Source organism: Triticum aestivum, chromosome 7D, assembly GCF_018294505.1.
Source record: "Triticum aestivum cultivar Chinese Spring chromosome 7D, IWGSC CS RefSeq v2.1, whole genome shotgun sequence".
Classification (NCBI taxonomy): Eukaryota; Viridiplantae; Streptophyta; class Magnoliopsida; order Poales; family Poaceae; genus Triticum; species Triticum aestivum.
The window spans coordinates 296,014,307-296,033,957 of NC_057814.1; positions in this window are offsets into that span (position 1 = coordinate 296,014,307).

Consider the following 19,651-nt stretch of genomic DNA (forward strand, 5'->3'; position numbering starts at 1 on the left):
TCACCGAATAGCTGATAAACCGATAAAACGTCCGATTAATTGATTAAATGGACGATTAACTTGCTAATTAGCCTATTAATCCCCTACTCGCCAGCTGACCGAGCAGCTACCAGTTAACGATTTCCTCAACAATGAGGTCAGTTGACTAGAAGCTAGACCCATGGAGGCGATGAGCGCGAGCATCAGCTGGCTGTGCCAGATGGTTCACGATGCCGGCCTGCGGCCCGGCACCGAGGAACGTCTCCAGGTCGTGCTTGAGGCTGCCAGGGCGAGAGGCCGCTTGGACGACAACTTCGTCTCCTTGTTCGACGAGGTCCTTGTCGGCTTCCTCGACAAGTTCACCGTCGTCAAGAAGCTCGCGGACAACCTTGACGTACGCCTCCAGCCCACGCGCCCAGGCTCTACGATGCCCGCCACCCTCAACGGCCTCTATGGTGACAACCTCTTTGACGCACTGGTGGCCCTACGACTGCCCGCCGTCGCGCCGGAGAATGTCCACCTCGAGGTCGCGCTCGCCATGCAGCGCCTGGCGCAGCAAGACACGTCAACATAAATCACCCACGTCTACACGCAAATCGTCCACAAGGACTACTACGTGCAAGAGGAGGACGTTAGGTCGCTGGCCTTCTTGGACCGCAGGGCAACCTTGGACGGCATTGTTCAGAAGCACGTTGAGCTCCCCGCCAACGCCGCTGCTCCTCACACATCGGTTGGTGACCCGACACACTAGGGCGTGAGGATGTCGTTGATGGATCCGTATGTATCTTTATCTTTCCGTCAAATCCATGTAGTAGTATATGGTACTACTAGTAATTATCTTAGCTTTCCCATCAACTTCATAATTTTCGTACGTATTCCATGCATGAACCGCACCAGAACCAAACTTCTCATTACTCTAGGGAAAATCGTTATTTCTATCTATCGGTCGCGCCATGGAGCAGAACCAAATTTTACAAGTTACAAGTTCAAAAGGAAAAGCCTGTCGTGTTCGCGTCGCACCCCCACACGGTTGGTCCGGCACGCCGCTCAAGGGGGAATGTGTGTTGTGTTGCATTTTCACTTACAAGTGGGGCTGCAGTTGAACAAACCGACTATCGGCAAACCCCCACCCCGCCGACCGCGCGATGGCTGAGAAAACAGGAGGGGGAAGAGATGGCTGTAGCAAGGACTCTAAGAAAATTGGTGTCAGATGGGACTCGTGTGGGTGGCGTGTGCCGTACCGCTAAAGGTGAATGCTAGTTATGGCCCATGCCACCCCACTATATCGAGCGTATATCGAGGTGCTGGTTACGTAGAACAAATTTCCTAGAGTCCGTGCTCAGCCCTCCTCACTTTCTCTCTTCTCAGCCAGCCAGCAGACCCGCGTAGCCCATCGTTTGTTTTCTCACATGCGGTCCCACATGTCGGTGAAAACGCAAGAGGACCCACTGAACCTGCACATCTTTCACCTCGACATGCTGGTGACGAAAAACAAATCCAATAAAGATCTTCGGTGGCCGCTTTTGGATAACTCAAGAGTAAGATTCTTTTACAGTTTAACCCAAGATGCACATCACGTGGCTTCAACTAGCACTCCATTTTCTTGCATGAAACGACCTGGATGCTGGATGTCCCACGTGTCGGCAAAAGGAGGAAGAACTCGACCAAATCTTCTCCATGTTTAGACCGGAGGAGTAGGAAACACAGCAAGCCCTGTGCCTACATCATACTACGTACAAGCCCACCTCACACAGTCACGCTATCACCATATTTCTCGGCCTCTGTGCTAGCATACTCCAATATTAGGTTGGCTCTATGTGATGTGGCAACTTCATATAACCAGATGTGGCTATAATACTACGGTACTCACACTCCAAGAAGTGAGTCAAAACCATTCATAAATTGAGTTTAGACATGCATATGCAAACGTACCATTCATTACATACAAGAAGTCATCAACACAACGACAACGAGGATACATGTTGGATTATAGATTAGTTCCAACAAAAGATTCTAGTAAATACTAAAGTTTTCATCACACAACAAATGTCCTCCTTCCCCCACACGAGTGAAGCCACTTCGCACCCCCACACGGTTGGTCCGCCACGCCGCTAGGGAAACATGCGCTGTCTTGCATCTTCACTTAGGCAAAATCCAACGCGTGTAGCTCGGACGCATGCTCGCCCAGCCCCCTTTCCCTCGACACCCCCGAGCTACCCAACCACGGCTACATGTTTTGCGCACCCTGCGGCCGGATTTGGAGCGGATCCGGTCGGGCTTGAGCTCGCCCGGCTGTGGGAGGCCGCGCCGCGGAATGGACTGGCTGGGCACCTGGCCGGAAGGCCCCGGCAAGGCCGCAAGGCTGCATGCAGGTACTGACTCCTCCTCTAGCCGCTCGGATCTACACCGTCGGCGCTCTGCCGGCAGATACATGAATGTCGGTCGGCCGGGCTCGGTGCTGGCCCAAAAGCTCGTCGGCGCATCATTAACACTCATTACGTGCGACGACTGCCCAAAGAAGGTCTTGCGCCGCGTGTCTACAACACCGGAACATCCCGGATGGGTGTTCATCAAGTGCTCAACCAATGGGGTATGTGCTACTTTAGCTTCGGTTGTGCTCTCGGTTTTGACTAGTTGTGCTAACTTAAAATTTTATTGTGTAGAATGGATGCAAGTTTTGGTATTGGGAAGAAGAGTACATTGATATATTGATAGAGCGCAGTTTAGTAGATGTTCTAGCACTTTTAGCTAGCATAGAGGCTAGAGATGAGACTAGTGCACTTGTTGATAGAATAGAGGCTAGACATGAGACTAGATGCGAGGAAGCAATGTCTACTTCTTTGTCCCATCCCTAGCTTCTCGTATTGCACTAGGCTAGCTTCATGTGTGCATCATGTTTGAATTTTGCAGAAAATTGAAATGGGGATTGCCTAAACCCTAGCATTAAAGGAATTCACTAGGTTCAACCAAAATATTTCCAGTAAATCCAAATGGCTTTTAAAAATGTTCATCATTTCTGGAAAATGCTGGAAACAATAACCAGAGGTGCTGCACATTTTTCCATGACATATTTGGGCTCTGGATTAAATCATACTCTATTTGCATTTGGGCATTTAAATGCTATTAAATATTTTAAATGCTCAAAGAGTCATAAACTAAAATGTTTACTGTAGGATATATTCCCAACATTGATCATGAGTAGTTTCATGCGTTTAGGAAGTGTCTAAGTATTTTTAATAAAGCCCTAAAGACTACAGAATATTAGAAAACAGAAACAAATAAAAAAAGGAGAGAAAGGATACCTACCTGGCCTCACCTGTCGCAGCCCAGCTGGCCAGCCCACCTGGCCGGCCCAGCCCAGCGTCGTGCCAGTAGGCAGAGGAGGGACACCGCGACGCCGCCGCGCGCGCCACGGCGTCTCCTGCTTGCCGCCCGCGCCTCTGGAGGATCTGGACGACGCCCACGTCGCCCGCTCGACCGCCCCGATACCTCATTCCCCCTGGTTCTCCCTCTCGCCCTCTCCTCGCCATGGCCGAAGCAGCCGTCGCCGTCCCGCCGATGTAGTCGCACCCACCGTGCTCCCCTTTCCTCTCCGACGCGCCCCCAAGCTCCGCCTCATCGCCATCGCCATCTCCGTTGACGCACGCGACGCAGAACGCCCCAAGCGACGACCCAAGCTCTTCTCCAACCTCCGGCCGCAGGAGATCGCCTCCGCCGCACCGCCCGCTCCGGACCGTCTCCGAGCTCGCCGACCTGCTCGTCCGACTCGCCGTGAGCCACTGACCCGAACCCCCCTCCTCTGCGCTCCATTTGCACGCTGTAGCCGTCGCTCCGCCGGAGACCGAACCCCGCCGTCGCCCGCGCTCGTCGCCGGTGCTGCTCCGGTGACCATTTGGCCCCGGGCATGCGTCCATTGTACTCACCGCACCACGTAGACGCCGTAGGTGCTAAACGCACATCGCCACGGCCACCGCAACCGCGTCCCCGCTCTCTGCCGACTCCGGCCGCTGCAAAGCTCGTCGCCGGCGCCACTCCGGCGACTCCTCGGCCGCGCCACCCCCATGGTTGGATGCGGACGAGCGTCCGCATCCCGTAGCTGTGCTCCGCGCGCCAAACGGCGCCCCGTAGGGCAAACCCGTGGTTCGCCGCCACGTCTGGCCTCGCCGGCGGCTAAACGCCGGCGAGTTGACCCCGTTTGACCCAGGCTGACCCCCTCCCCTGAGTCAATGACAAGTGGGGCCCGCGTGCTAATTAACCTGGATTAACTTTTAATTAATTCTAAATTAGTTAGTTAACTAACAGTGACACTGACGTGTGGACCCCACACGTCAGGTTTGACCTGGACGACCCGCTGACCAGCTGACGTCACCCTGACGCAATGCTGACGCATTAATTTAATTACTGGAATTATTTTTATACAGGAAATTCCAGAAAATACCACAAACTTCAAAAAATCATAGAAAATAATCTATAGCTCAGAATGAAAAGATTTATATATGAAAAATGATCAGAAAAATCCAATCTATCCATCTGTACCTTTTTCAGGCATGTTAGAGCAACTTATAGCTACTGTTTAGGACAAATCATGTAAATGCCATTTGAATTTCCACATATGGAGTTTGAATTTGAATCTTGGATTCAAACCAACTTCATTTAACCTGTTGCTAGTTGCATTAGCCCAAGTCACAGCATATTGACATGTCATGATCATGCATCATATTGTGCATTGCATTGATCGTGTTTCTTCTCTGTTTGCCGGTGTTGTCCCCTCTCGATAGACGTGGTTCCGACGATGAGTTCGATGACACTGATGAAGAGCTATATGATCTTCGGAAGTGCCAGGCAAGCAAAACCCCCTTGTTCATTCTGATACAATCCCACTCTCTCGCTCCTGCTCTCTTTTATTGCATTAGGACAACAATGATTCATCTGTTACATGCTGCGGTAGTTGAACCCCTTTCCTCTGCATGACCTGTCATTGCCACAGTAAATAGATGAAACCCACTAGCATGAGTAGGAGTTGTTTGAGCCCTGATGTGCCTACTCATTCATGCCTGTTTGTCATGCCTGCTATTGCTTAGAGTTGTGTCAGGTCTGATTCATCGGGGATGAATTGTAATGTGGTGAACATGTCCTACTGTTGAGAGCTAAGTGTGCGAACACGATTTGGTAAAGGTAGCGGTGAGAGGCCATGTAGGAGTACATGGTGGGTTGTCTCATTGCAGTCGTCCTCAGGAACTGAGTTCTGTGTTTGTGATCCATGAACAGTTACTACCACACATTGGAATGCTGAAGTGCCCCTCTCGACTTATTAATCAACTTGATCTCTGTCCAGGAGTTGCAACTACTTTCTGGTGTTTGTAGGTTGTGTTAGTAGTCTACCAAGTGGTACCCGGTACAGGTGGGCTTGGGACAGACTAGGCACCATGGCACGGTGTACCAAGCGTAGATCCATCCGTCGAGGTGGGCTTGGGAACCCTGCACACATCGTTTGGGGCCGTGAGCGACACCCCGGCTGGATCTCCTTGCGGATGGAACCCGAATAGGCGATAAACCTGGACTAGAGACTTGTGTGGTTAGTCAGGTCGTGGCCGACTCCCTCGCCAGGCTTCCGCTTGAAGGTTGCCGAGGTACACGACGTGTACATGGTGGTAAGTGGCGAGAGCGTGTGTGAAGAAGTACACCCCTGCAGGGTTAACATCATCTATTCGAATAGCCGTGTCCGCGGTAAAGGACTTCTGGGTTGCCTATAACAGTTCATAGACAAGTGAAAGTGGATACTCTAAAATACGCAAGATAAGCGTGAGTGCTATGGATGGCGTCCTCGTAGGGAGACGGGAGCGGATCCATAGTTGTATTGATATGGTGAACATGTGGACTCGTGTGCGCCACCTCAAAAGAGTTACTTGCAATTGTAGCTTAGGATAGCCACCGAGTCAAAGCTGGCTTGCTGCAGTTAAACTCCACCACCCCCTTTTGATACTGATGCATATGTAGATAGTTCTGATGTAAGTCTTGCTGGGTACAATTGTACTCACATTTTCCCTTTTTATGTTTTGCAGAGAGACGTCAGTCTCGCTAGTAGTTCCGTGTGGACTTCGATGTTTAGCTTGATACCTCAGCTACGATCTTGTGCCCTCGGTAGGATCTGGTAGATAGTCAGGCTTCGCAGCCCTTTTCATTTGTAGATGTCTGTACTCAGACATGTTAAGCTTCCGCATGTGCTTTGACTTGTATGCTCTGAATGTTGGGTCATGAGACCCATGTTTGTATTATCTGGCTCTTCGGAGCCTAATGAATAAATACTCTGAGTCGTAGAGTCTTGTTGTGATTCCATGTTGTATTTGCACATATCGAGCATATTGTGTGTATGATTGAAATGCTTGGTATGTGTGGGATCCAACAACCTAGTTGTTTATCCTTGGTAGCCTCTCTTATGGGGAAATGTAGTCTTGTGCTTCCATGAGCCATAGTAGTCTGCTACAGCCCGGTTCACCGGAGTCCTGCTAGCCCAGCACTACTGCTCCGGAACACTTGACTGGCCGGCATGTGATTCACTTCGTTCCTGTGTCTGTCCCTTCGGGGAAATGTCACGCGGTGACATCCGGAGTCCTGCCTAGCCTGCTACAGCCTGGGTTCCTGGAGTCCTGTTAGCCTAGTGCTACAGCCCGGATTCACACGCTGCTGACCGACATGCTCGATGTTGATTCATGTATGCCTGTCCCCATAAGTTAGTGCCACTTTGGGTTCATGACTAGTCATGTCGGCCTGGGTTCTCTGTCATATGGATGCTAGCGACACTATCATATACGTGAGCCAAAAGGCGCAAACGGTCCCGGGCCATGGTAAGGCGACACCCGTGGGAATACCGTGCGTGAGGCCGCAAAGTGATATGAGGTGTTACCGGCTAGATCGATGTGACTTGGAATCGGGGTCCTGACATCTTTGGTATCAGAGCCTAACTGCCTGTAGGATTACCAAGCCAAACTGGTCGAAGTTGAGTCTAGAAATGCTTTAGTTATTTAAGGGAATTGATTGTGGAAGGGAACGTAAGGCTCTTTTTACTCCTTTACCTTATGCCCTCTAATCTGAGTCAACCTCTTCTCTTCTACAGGGATTAAGAACTAGGATTCTTGTCTTTCTATCAGGATCACGTGTTACTAATCCGTAGAATCTTAGGATTGATGGATTCAAGTCTCAGTTCAGTTCCTAGTATTTTCCTGTGTTAGCAGTTGGTCTCGAAACCCTGCTATTGTGATGTTAAGTGGCTATGCCACCATTTTGCAAGATGTCTCAAACCCTTTTTGAGCATTTACAGCCGTAATGCTGTCCGAGTCATCCCAAGTTTCTAAACAATCTGATGCATTTGCAAAATCCTTTCCCTCTGTTTTTGAGTCCCTTTGGGCCAGATTAAGCACACTACCGGTGCGTTGAGGCACTCTATTGCCTCGGTATATATGTTGGAGCTATTATTATGACCCTAGGTGTTTTAGGGAGTCACCTAGTAATCTAGCCATGTTTTGTGTTCCCGGTGTGATGATTCTGGCCACCATTCTCGAAAGCATCTCGTGATGCTATTTAGTAGTAGGTATTCTACTCTTGGGTTCTTGACCCAAGATTCACTCTACTTACCTCGTGTTGATAGTGTTGCTCGTACCTTTAGGATATTAGTAACCTTTGCGATAGTCCTCGAGGTCCATGGTATACCATTCTTCCAAATACCATGAACCATCCTTGGCAGAAGCTCCTCGTTGAACCAAAAGATCACAACAAGAGTGCTCTCAATGAGTTCTCCATTCTACATTGTGAATCTGCCAGTTCTACCTTTCTGCATGGGTTATCCGGAAGAAATATGTTGAACTTGTTCGACATACTAACCTATGCGTCCACAACTCAGAAAGTTATATGTTCCTTTGAGTTGTCCCTCTTCAGTCGTATTCCGACCTTCGTCTATCAATTGATAGTCAGGACTAGTTGTGCATCCGTGTTATCGATACCTTTCTATTCTTGTTGTCTGTCAAGCCATTCTATTTCAGAATGACTAGGAGAAACAAACTCCAGAACCTCGTCCATATCTAGGATTGGGTCAAAGCAATTGTATTCCGCAGACCAAAATGCCAATCCAGCTTTTGCTCTGCTCTACCTTGGAGCATTACCATCTTTATGTCAAGAGTGTCATGAGAATTGCACCACCTCTTATGAATTCTTGACGCAGTGATACTTCTCTCCATCATTATTCATTCCTCGGTCCCGTGTTGTCACAACCGGAATACCGACAAGAGAACCGTGATGTGTGAAATCAATACTCTGAGCAACTCGTTGCTTGGTAGTTAATGGCAATACTCTCATTCTTAGCGTACTGGTTATTGAATCATCATCCTAAGATTGATCGTGCTACCTAGTCCTTATTTTTGGTGCACTCTTCAATCAATGAGTTAGGATTTTTGTCAAACCCTTGCTCAGTTGATCATATCGTCTTGCCCTGAAAAGCAAGGTTGTTCTCGAGCTTAGTAACATATCGGTGGTTCGTGATTTTCCGAATATCTTCTCAGAAGTATCACCAAGTTGTCACCTGACCGCTATGTTGAGCTCGTGATCAAATGGTTTTCCTATAAATCACTCTTTCTCCAAGAATCTATGTTGGATACCTTGAGCTAGTTGGTTAAGCTAAACAACAACTTGGAGAATTGGAAGATAAAAGCTTGCCTGACTTAGTTCTTTCCAAAGGATATCTCTTGTGTGTGTGTTTGTTGTAGAAAGATGATTTCTTCATCGATTGGTCCTCGTGATCAATTAATGGACCTATCATCTTAACCAAACTTTGATTTGAGTATGGGCTAATATCAAATCAAATCAGAACCAACGATGTTCGTAATGTTGTCTTACTCGTGGTTGATTCCTCGAGCATACACCATTACATCTTTTGGTCTGACCAATGCTATCATCATGTTCATATGATGGTGGAAGTCCAGTGATATGGAAATTCCGATGAGTTGCTGTTGAGCACATCAGCAGCATTTTGTCTCCTCCATGATTCGTGTTGAACATCCAGCTAGTGTTGGGGAATTGTGTAAGCATTTTCTTCATGCTCTGTTCATGAAGTATATGTTTGGATGAAAGTAGTGACTTCCTCGAATTCATGTGCATTTGGTGCAAGTTGTCGCCGTGAGTTCGAGAAAGATTGTTTTTGCTTCCTTCGGAATCATCCCAAGTCAGTCATGCATGTGCAAAGTATACCATGGTTTGGTAGATTAATTACCTCCACTCCATATGCATTCCGTAGCACACCAAACCCCTGATTGACTTGTTCAAGGAAGAGGAGTCTATGCTTGGGATCTAATCCATGGACTTGCGTGAAGACTTCGATATCCTTGATGAGGGTTCCCCACCGGAACTTGGTAGTGTTTCATTGTAAGACTACTATGTGGTCATGCTTGTCTGGGACAGCGTGCTCACATGTATGTAGCAGAACCAGCTCATGTTTTGGAGCTTGCTACCGTAGCTCATTTCCCGAGAATCTCGCAACGTCATCTCGTCGATTTGTGTTGCAAACCTTCATTTTCTTCTAGACTCGATGAGTCTGGAATGTCCTGTTACCAACCAGATTTGAGTCTCAGGCAGATATGATGGTTGGAACTTCTTCCAAGAACTATGATATAGGTTCCTGTGAAGTGGATGCACCTAGCTGGAAGCACCATTATTGTAGTATCTTGATTAAGCCGTTTGGTCACTTCCCATGAGGATTTCATATGACTTATCCCACAAGTTGTTCCTTATGGATTTTTGTGCCTCCGAAGTCTGACCTTTACCTGATGGCCATGTTGATGTTTTAAGCATTGACCGTGATACCTAGTACATCAAGGAGAACATTAGAAGCGGAATGCTAAATGTCTCTCGGTCGATCATCCAGATTTGTTTCTTTGGCATTGCTAAGGAAATATCTGAGAAAGTGTTATCTCCTTTGCACCTGCATCCTCCATCACCATTCATCATGGTAGTATGATGTGTTGCCAGGATCCTCGGCACGGATGTTGGTAAAACCTTGATGAATATGGAAATGCTCAAGTTCTTGAAAGCACGCGCAGTCACTAGGTTATATCCTTGGTATCAACTGGAATGTGCCTTCCATTTGCCGAGTTGTTCTATAACCATAGTTTCCTTTCCAAATTGAGTGTGCCATTCTTTTGAATTCTTTCAAACGATCATTTGTAAATTGCCTTATGCTGGTATGAGGAGTTTCAATGATCTCTGAATCAAAAGTAATTCTTTTGCCACTTAAGGGAATATTTCTATGAGCCACCCTCCCTAAGGTGCCCCGTTATGGAATGATGGCAGACAACTCCTCGTTATCTTGAAACCATGCACCGTCTTATTCAGCGTGGAATTGTGCTTATCAACTTGAATCTTCATTCTCTGTTTCACTTCTTCCCTCTGGATGTATGTTCCGTGTCTTGGCTCGAGAGATGTTCAACATCTCATTCCGTGAGTTGATCGTGAGTTGCTCGATCTTTAAGAAGATCGATTCCTATAGAGTTTCTTCTGTCGTCATCATGTTGGATGAAGATCCTGAAAGCAAAGACGACAAGATCAATTTGAAGCAATGAATTAACATCTTCGATGAGGGCATTTGGATCGAGAAGATTGTGTTAGCTTTTGTGTCCCCTTTTCCTCTTACCCTACGCTTGAATCTCGGGACGAGATTCTTGTTTAGTGGGGGCGAGTTGTCACATCCCTAGCTTCTCGTATTGCACTAGGCTAGCTTCATGTGTGCATCATGTTTGAATTTTGCAGAAAATTGAAATGGGGATTGCCTAAATCCTAGCATTAAAGGAATTCACTAGGTTCAACCAAAATATTTCCAGTAAATCCAAATGGCTTTTAAAAATGTTCATCATTTCTGGAAAATGCTGGAAACAATAACCAGAGGTGCTGCACATTTTTCGATGACATATTTGGGCTCTGGATTAAATCATACTCTATTTGCATTTGGGCATTTAAATGCTATTAAATATTTTAAATGCTCAAACAGTCATAAACTAAAATGTTTACTGTAGGATATATTCCCAACAGTGATCATGAGTAGTTTCATGGGTTTAGGAAGTGTTTAAGTATTTTTAATAAAGCCCTAAAGACTACAGAATATTAGAAAACAGAAACAAATAAAAAAGGAGAGAAAGGATACCTACCTAGCCTCACCTGTCGCAGCCCAGCTGGCCCGCCCACCTGGCCGGCCCAGCCCAGCGTCGTGCCAGTCATCCCCCACCTCTGCCAGTAGGCAGAGGAGGGACACCGCGACACCGTCGCGCGCGCCACGGCGTCTCCTGCTTGCCGCCTGCGCCTCTGGAGGATCTGGACGACGCCCACGTCGCCCGCTCGACCGCCCCGATACCTCATTCCCCCTGGTTCTCCCTCTTGCCCTCTCCTCGCCATGGCCGAAGCAGCCGTCGCCGTCCCGCCGACGTAGTCGCGCCCACCGTGCTCCCCTTACCTCTCCGACGCACCCCCAAGCTCCGCCTCATCGCCATCGCCATCTCCGTTGACGCACGCGATGCCGAACGCCCCAAGCAACGACCCGAGCTCTTCTCCAACCTCCGGCTGCCGGAGATCGCCTCCGCCGCACCGCCCGCTCCGGACCGTCTCCGAGCTCGCCGACCTGCTCATCCGACTTGCCGTGAGCCACTGACCCGAACCCCCTCCTCTGTGCTCCATTTGCACGCTGTAGCCGTCGCTCCGCCGGAGACCGAACCCCGCCGTCGCCCGCGCTTGTCGCCGGTGCTGCTCCGGTGACCATTTGGCCCCGGGCATGCGTCCATCGTACTCACCGCACCACGTAGACGCCGTAGGTGCTAAACGCACATCGCCACGGCCACCACAACCGCGTCGCCGCTCTCTGCCGACTCCGGCCGCCGCAAAGCTCGTCGCCGGTGCCACTCCGGCCACTCCCCGGCCGCGCCACCCCCACGGTTGGATGCGGACGAGCGTCCGCATCCCGTAGCTGTGCTCCGCGCGCCAAACGGCGCCCCGTAGGGCAAACCCGTGGTTCGCCGCCGTGTCTGGCCTCGCCGGCGGCTAAACGCCGGCGAGTTGACCCCGTTTGACCCAGGCTGACCCATCCCCTGAGTCAATGACAAGTGGGGCCCGCCTGCTAATTAACCTGGATTAACTTTTAATTAATTCTAAATTAGTTAGTTAACTAACAGTGACACTGACGTGTGGACACCACACGTCAGGTTTGACCTGGACGACCCGCTGACCAGCTGACGTCACCCTGACGCAATGCTGACGCATTAATTTAATTACTGGAATCATTTTTATACAGGAAATTCCAGAAAATACCACAAACTTCAAAAAATCATAGGAAATAATCTATAGCTCAGAATGAAAAGATTTATATATGAAAATGATCAGAAAAATCCAATCTATCCATCTGTACCTTTTTCATGCATGTTAGAGCAACTTATAGCTACTGTTTAGGACAAATCATGTAAATGGCATTTGAATTTCCACATATGGAGTTTGAATTTGAATCTTGGATTCAAACCAACTTCATTTAACCTGTTGCTAGTTGCATTAGCCCAAATCACAGCATATTGACATGTCATGATCATGCATCATATTGTGCATTGCATTGATCGTGTTTCTTCTCTGTTTGCCGGTGTTGTCCCCTCTCGATAGACGTGGTTCCGACGATGAGTTCGATGACACTGATGAAGAGCTATATGATCTTCGGAAGTGCCAGGCAAGCAAAACCCCCTTGTTCATTCCGATACAATCCCACTCTCTCGCTCCTGCTCTCTTTTATTGCATTAGGACAACAACGATTCATCTGTTACATGCTGCGGTAGTTGAACCCCTTTCCTCTGCATGACCTGTCATTGCCACAGTAAATAGATGAAACCCACTAGCATGAGTAGGAGTTGTTTGAGCCCTGATGTGCCTACTCATTCATGCCTGTTTGTCATGCCTGCTATTGCTTAGAGTTGTGTCAGGTCTGATTCATCGGGGATGAATTGTAATGTGGTGAACATGTCCTACTGTTGAGAGCTAAGTGTGTGAACACGATTTGGTAAAGGTAGCGGTGAGAGGCCATGTAGGAGTACATGGTGGGTTGTCTCATTGCAGCCGTCCTCAGGAACTGAGTTCTGTGTTTGTGATCCATGAACAGTTACTACCACACATTGGAATGTTTAAGTGCCCCTCTCGACTTATTAATCAACTTGATCTCTGTCCAGGAGTTGCAACTAGTTTCTGGTGTTTGTAGGTAGTGTTAGTAGTCTACCAAGTGGCACCCGGTACAGGTGGGCTTGGGACAGACTAGGCACCGTGGCACGGTGTACCAAGCGTAGATCCATCCGTCGAGGTGGGCTTGGGAACCCTGCACACATCGTTTGGGGCCGTGAGCGACACCCCGGCCGGATCTCCTTGCGGATGGAACCCGAATAGGCGATAAACCTGGACGAGAGACTTGTGTGGTTAGTCAGGTCGTGGCCGACTCCCTCGCCAGGCTTCCGCTTGAAGGTTGCCGAGGTACACGACGTGTACATGGTGGTAAGTGGCGAGAGCGTGTGTGACGAAGTACACCCCTGCAGGGTTAATATGATCTATTCGAATAGCCGTGTCCGCGGTAAAGGACTTCTGGGTTGCCTATACAGTTCATAGACAAGTGAAAGTGGATACTCTAAAATGCGCAAGATAAGCGTGAGTGCTATGGATGGCGTTCTCGTAGGGAGACGGGAGCGGATCCATAGTGGTGTATTGATATGGTGAATATGTGGACTCGTGTGCGCCACCTCAAAAGAGTTACTTGCAGTCGTAGTTCAGGATAGCCACCGAGTCAAAGCTGGCTTGCTGCAGTTAAACTCCACCACCCCCTTTGTTGATACCGATGCATATGTAGATAGTTCTGATGTAAGTCTTGCTGGGTACATTTGTACTCACGTTTGCCTATTTTATGTTTTGCAGAGAGACGTCAGTCTCGCTAGTAGTTCCGTGTGGACTTCGACGTTTAGCTTGATACCTCAGCTACGATCTTGTGCCCTCGGCAGGATCTGGTAGATAGTCAGGCTTCTCAGCCTTTTTCATTTGTAGATGTCTGTACTCAGACATGTTAAGCTTCCGCATGTGCTTTGACTTGTATGCTCTGAATGTTGGGTCATGAGACCCATGTTTGTAATATCTGGCTCTTCGGAGCCTAATGAATAAATACTCTGAGTCGTAGAGTCTTGTTGTGATGCCATGTTGTATTTGCACATATCGAGCATATTGTGTGTATGATTGAAATGCTTGGTATGTGTGGGATCCGACAACCTAGTTGTTTATCCTTGGTAGCCTCTCTTATGGGGAAATGTAGTCTTGTGCTTCCATGAGCCATAGTAGTCCGCTACAGCCCGGTTCACCGGAGTCCTGCTAGCCCAGCACTACTGCTCCGGAACACTTGACTGGCCGGCATGTGATTCACTTCGTTCCTGTGTCTGTCCCTTCGGGGAAATGTCACGCGGTGACATCCGGAGTCCTGCCTAGCCTGCTACAGCCCGGTTCACCGGAGTCCTGTTAGCCCAGTGCTACAGCCCGGATTCACACGCTGCTGACCGACATGCTCGATGTTGATTCATGTATGCCTGTCCCCGTAAGTTAGTGCCACTTTGGGTTCACGACTAGTCATGTCGGCTCGGGTTCTCTGTCATATGGATGCTAGCGACACTATCATATACGTGAGCCAAAAGGCGCAAACGGTCCCGGGCCATGGTAAGGCGACACCCGTGGGAATACCGTGCGTGAGGCCGCAAAGTGATATGAGGTGTTACCGGCTAGATCGACGTGACTTGGAATCGGGGTCCTGACATTCTTTACACTCAAAGAACAAAGAGGCGCGCAAGATCGAGCCTCCGCAAATCAACAATGAATGCATCGAGAAGGCACTAATCCAAGTTACAGGGGTAGTTATGGAAGTTGGATATCTTCTAAAATGTATTCTTGTGGTTCTTGTTTTCTTTGGTCTTGCTTTTCTAGTCAAAATTTGGTGATGTATTTCCATGTACCAAGAATCAATGATGAAAAAAGATATGTGTTTGCATAGAAAAATGTACACGGCCGGGATGCGTCCGCGCGTTGGGCGCACGGCCACCGCATCTGAGAATTGGCCCAGACACGACCCTATTGCCCTACCCAAACGGACAGAATCTGGGCAAAACGGACGTCCATTTGGGGTCGTGCGTTGGAGTTGGCCTTACAAGTGGGACCGCAGTTGAGGAAATCGACTATCGACAAACCCCCACCTCGCCCGTCGCAAGATGGCCGAGTTAGAGAAACGAGGAGGTTTAAGAGATAGCTGTAGCATGGACTCCAAGAAATATGGTGTCAGATGGAAGTCGTGCTGGTGGCGTGTGCCGTACTCCTGGACGTGAATGCTTGTTCTGGCCCATGCCACCCTACTATATATCGAGGATTCGAGGTGCTGGTTATGTACAGCGAACACATTAACATATGGCCCACCCCACACTATGGCAAATTTCCTGGAGTCTGTGCTAGGTTAAAAAGTGTTATTTGTGAGGGTGGATGGCTGGTCTCAAGTTTAAAACTTATTGTATTACGTATACGTAGACGTAGAGATAGTACAACAGTTTTGAAATTTTGAACCCAAACATCAAAATGCAATTTCTACTGAACTCATCCGAGGACCTAGGATGATGGGATTCGCAGCTACAGTAAAAACACCCGCCCAACGTGCGAAGCATGTGAAGCTAGTACAAATAGTAGTACTATTGTTGATTGGACTCATCTGATAACCTGTTGCAATGCACGTACAATTATGTATTCAAAAAATATATTTTCCCTCGTCGCAGCACCCACTCTGAGAAGCGACTCGAAAGCCATTCATAAATTTAGTAAGTTTATCACAGGCATATCATTTAGCATTAGATACAATAGGTCATCAACCCACAACGACAATGAGGATACATTATAAATACTAAACTTTTCATCACACAACAAATAACAAGCAATGAAATGAACTTCAGATCAACCACTCGTCAGCGTTGGAAACGCTTGCTTTGAAGCAGAAGTGATTCTCTGGGAAGGGCCAGATATTTTCAATCTCGAGACCAACGCAGGACTCGTCATCCAGGCTGAAGCGGCCTATATCAGGACACATATTGTGATAGCCACGGTAGGGAACCATAGCAATGTCCAAGGTATAGACGCAGTTGCTTCTCATAAATGGTAGTAACGTTGTGTCAACAGCAGTTGGATCGCCTTTCACCATCATTGGATAGTTTTGTCTAAAGAAGAGCGAGTTTCCTCCAAGACTATCAATACTGAACCAGGGAGAAGGTGGTGCTAGCACACTAGTATCCACCCCGAATACCCTGCAACGGATGTTGGAATAGGTCCGGAGAGTTCGACCATGCGAGACAACACCTGCTTCCTTAGTAACATCAGTAGTGCCCTGTATATAGACAAGAAGAGGCGATCCATCGGAATAAGTTGCCAGGCGCCACTGAGTATATGGGTTTTGCTCGTCCTCATGCTCGTGATCATCGCCATTGTCATCTCCCCCTTGGTTATAATTTTTTTGAAGTATAGGTGGTGGAATGTTCATCGGACCTTGGAAACACAAGAAGGTTAATTAGTAAAGGGAAACTAGCTAATCCGCATGCATGTGGATGAAACAATTATAATTACGGTGGAAGAAAAACATACCGAAAGCATCAGGATTCCATGCAAAAACAGTGCCATGAGTGGTGGCAGCAAACACAAGACCCTCATATTGAATTGCATCATAGTACTCATCCGTGTACAAAGATTGATTTTTGAGCAATATCCATCGAGGCGTGGAAGTAAGGACGGCAACAAGCTTGTCGAAGATAGCAACAACTTCATAGTTCGTGTAATCCCAAGAGCGGTTGGGAACTCAACAAATTGCTATCTTCCGTAGACGACAGTCACCATGATCGTATTTGAACGTACATAGAATACCGGTATGCTCAACCTCTGGGCAGTCGAGATTTTTGGAAGTGGAACCAGGTGACGAGTGTACACATTCACAAGTTCCCACTCGCAGTTGTACCCAATATAAACAACCCAATCTCCATTTGCGCCTTCCCAAGCCTTACCCTCAAGCGATGGCATCTTAACATCACATGTATCATTATCAAGCGGCATCAACTTGCACAAGGCGAGGCTTCCGTCGTCCGCACGCCAGTCAACAGGGTCACGACGAAGAAGATAGGGGAGATCAAACCGCTCTTGGACCCTTGGGTTCCTTGTAATGATGTTATTAGTTGAGTCGAGAATGGTCTTGAACGAACCTGCCATGCTAGCCGAGGTGATGATGTCGCACCGATCAATGAGTTCCTCCACCACGTCATCTTTCAGATCGGGGCAAGAACAACGGGGTCGTTTCTGGCCTGTTCCCTCCATGGAGAAGACGATCGAACAATGGCAGAAGGAAGGGTGAAGGAAAATGGAGGAGGGAGGAAGAGCGTGCGACAACTGTTCCAAATCGAGAGGGAAAGGCGAAGAGGCCATGGACGGTTGCCACGATACACGAAGAGGCGCCCGACCTACATAGACGTCCGTTCGGAAATTGTACAAAAGGACTCGCCGTCGTCCCACTAACATGTTGGAACGGGACCACATGTCAACGAAACATGGTGTGTAATTTCTCGTGCAAAATGCGATCTGGCCGCGTTGGCCCGAGGTGCCGCATTAGTTATCGACCTTTTTTTAATGGCGTGCCGTTCAGTTTTGAAGCACGACTAATTGGTACTGTATGCAGAGAAAATATAAACTACTCTACCACTACTCCACCTCCGGTACTAGTATAAAAAAGATATATAGGCTGGAGCTTCATCGCTTTCTTGCTAAGTGATGCCCACTTGCTTCTCACATTATCACCCTCTCTCCAGATCTAAAAAAGACGGCCTCTCTCTCCCTCCTCACCGGTGGTCTCAGATCCGCCGGGGAAGAAAAGGACATGCAGCGTTGACGCACTCGTCATCTGCGAGCGATGTTACACACTGACGACAAGGCCGTCCTATCAGACCTAGCACCCGCGCGAGATGGCCTCTGTCCCCAAGCTCGCTGCCGTAGTGTGTGTGGAGGACGACGACCACGAGCGAAGCCACTTCCTGCCGACCCTCAGGTATGCTACCTCACCATACCCTTGTTCTATTGCCCCATCTGCCACGTCACTGCATGTGGATCTTTTTCCACGCCACCAACTTCCCAATTTGCTATCCTCTGCTCTGCTGGTCATGCAGACGAAAACCTTAATTTGCACTATTAAAGGAAACCCTACTTCATGCAGACTAATCCATGTCTGGGTTGAATAAGGAAAGGAAGGGAGAAACTACTATCCAAGAGACTAGGCATCGAACCCGCATATAGGTTGAAAAGGGGAAAATCAGTAGCTAAGGAGCGAGTCTCGTGTCTCTTGGGTGAAAAAGGATGAAAAAGGGTAGAAAGCCATGACAACGCAATAGAGAATGACCAGGTCGATCGGTTTGTTGTCCTCACATAGGAAAAAGGTGGCTAAAGAGAAAAAATGGGACGTAATCCACATATGCTGCCTGGATATTTGTTGCTCCGGGCAACCATACCTCCCTCACCACTCTATGCGTCTGTGGAGGTACATCGTACTGGTGCGCCCACTTTCCGAATGGGCCTCCCATGCTCTTATTGCCACTTTTTTTGCTGTTAGTATAACGCCAGCGGTAAATTCAAGCAATGTTATTGCTAAAGTGATGCCACATTTAACTAATGCTGCACTCAGTCTAATGCCACTGATAAATTTAAGCAATGCCATTTAATGTCACTGGATTATTTCAGGGTTAGCTATTGATTGTGGATGTATTAAAGATTTTTCAGCTAAGGCATTCTAATGCTGTTGCACAGCCAGTATACCAACGATGAAACTTGTTACTACCTTCAGATTTTTGCACTGTTAATGCTTATAGATTACATACCTCACTTTCATGAGATAAGTCAATTTTTTTGTACAGTGTCACCAAAATGCCAAGGCGCTGATGTCATTTTATTTTGGTTAAACTGCACAAAAAATTACGAAGACAAGAGGAAAGGTCAAGAGTGGGCACCTCCTCCTCTGGTTGTTCTCTTGATTTGTTCGATCAAGTTTTTATGTTTGATTGATTATCAAGATTGTGATAGCAATTTTTAGGTCCCCTCGAGTTCGAAATGATATTTACCTTGAAGGTACATGGTTTGCATTTTTTTTATACTGTCATTAGTTAATAATGCTAGTTACCTTCAGACTTTTGTATTTGGTTTAATGCTGTTGCACAGCTAGTATACCAATGCTGAAACTTGTTACCTTTACATTTTGTATTGTTAATGCTTATAGAAATCTTCCAGTGCTAGCTTATGGAAATCTGTTCAATAAAACCATTGTACTGTACCCTGTAATAAAAAAACTACTCTATTGTTGCACTAGCCACTGGATTAGTGTATATTTGTACTATTCGAATGGTGTTGCATTAGCGTATGGACATATATAAAGTGTGGCAAGCTTTCCCAGATATGTGCTCAAGAAAACTACTACCTGTTTTTCTAAATACTAGACGTTTGGGTACTTTAAATTGAACTGCGAAAACGTCTTATATTAAGGAACAGAGGGTGTAGAGTTCACTCAAATTATCCCGGTAAAGCTAGTCAC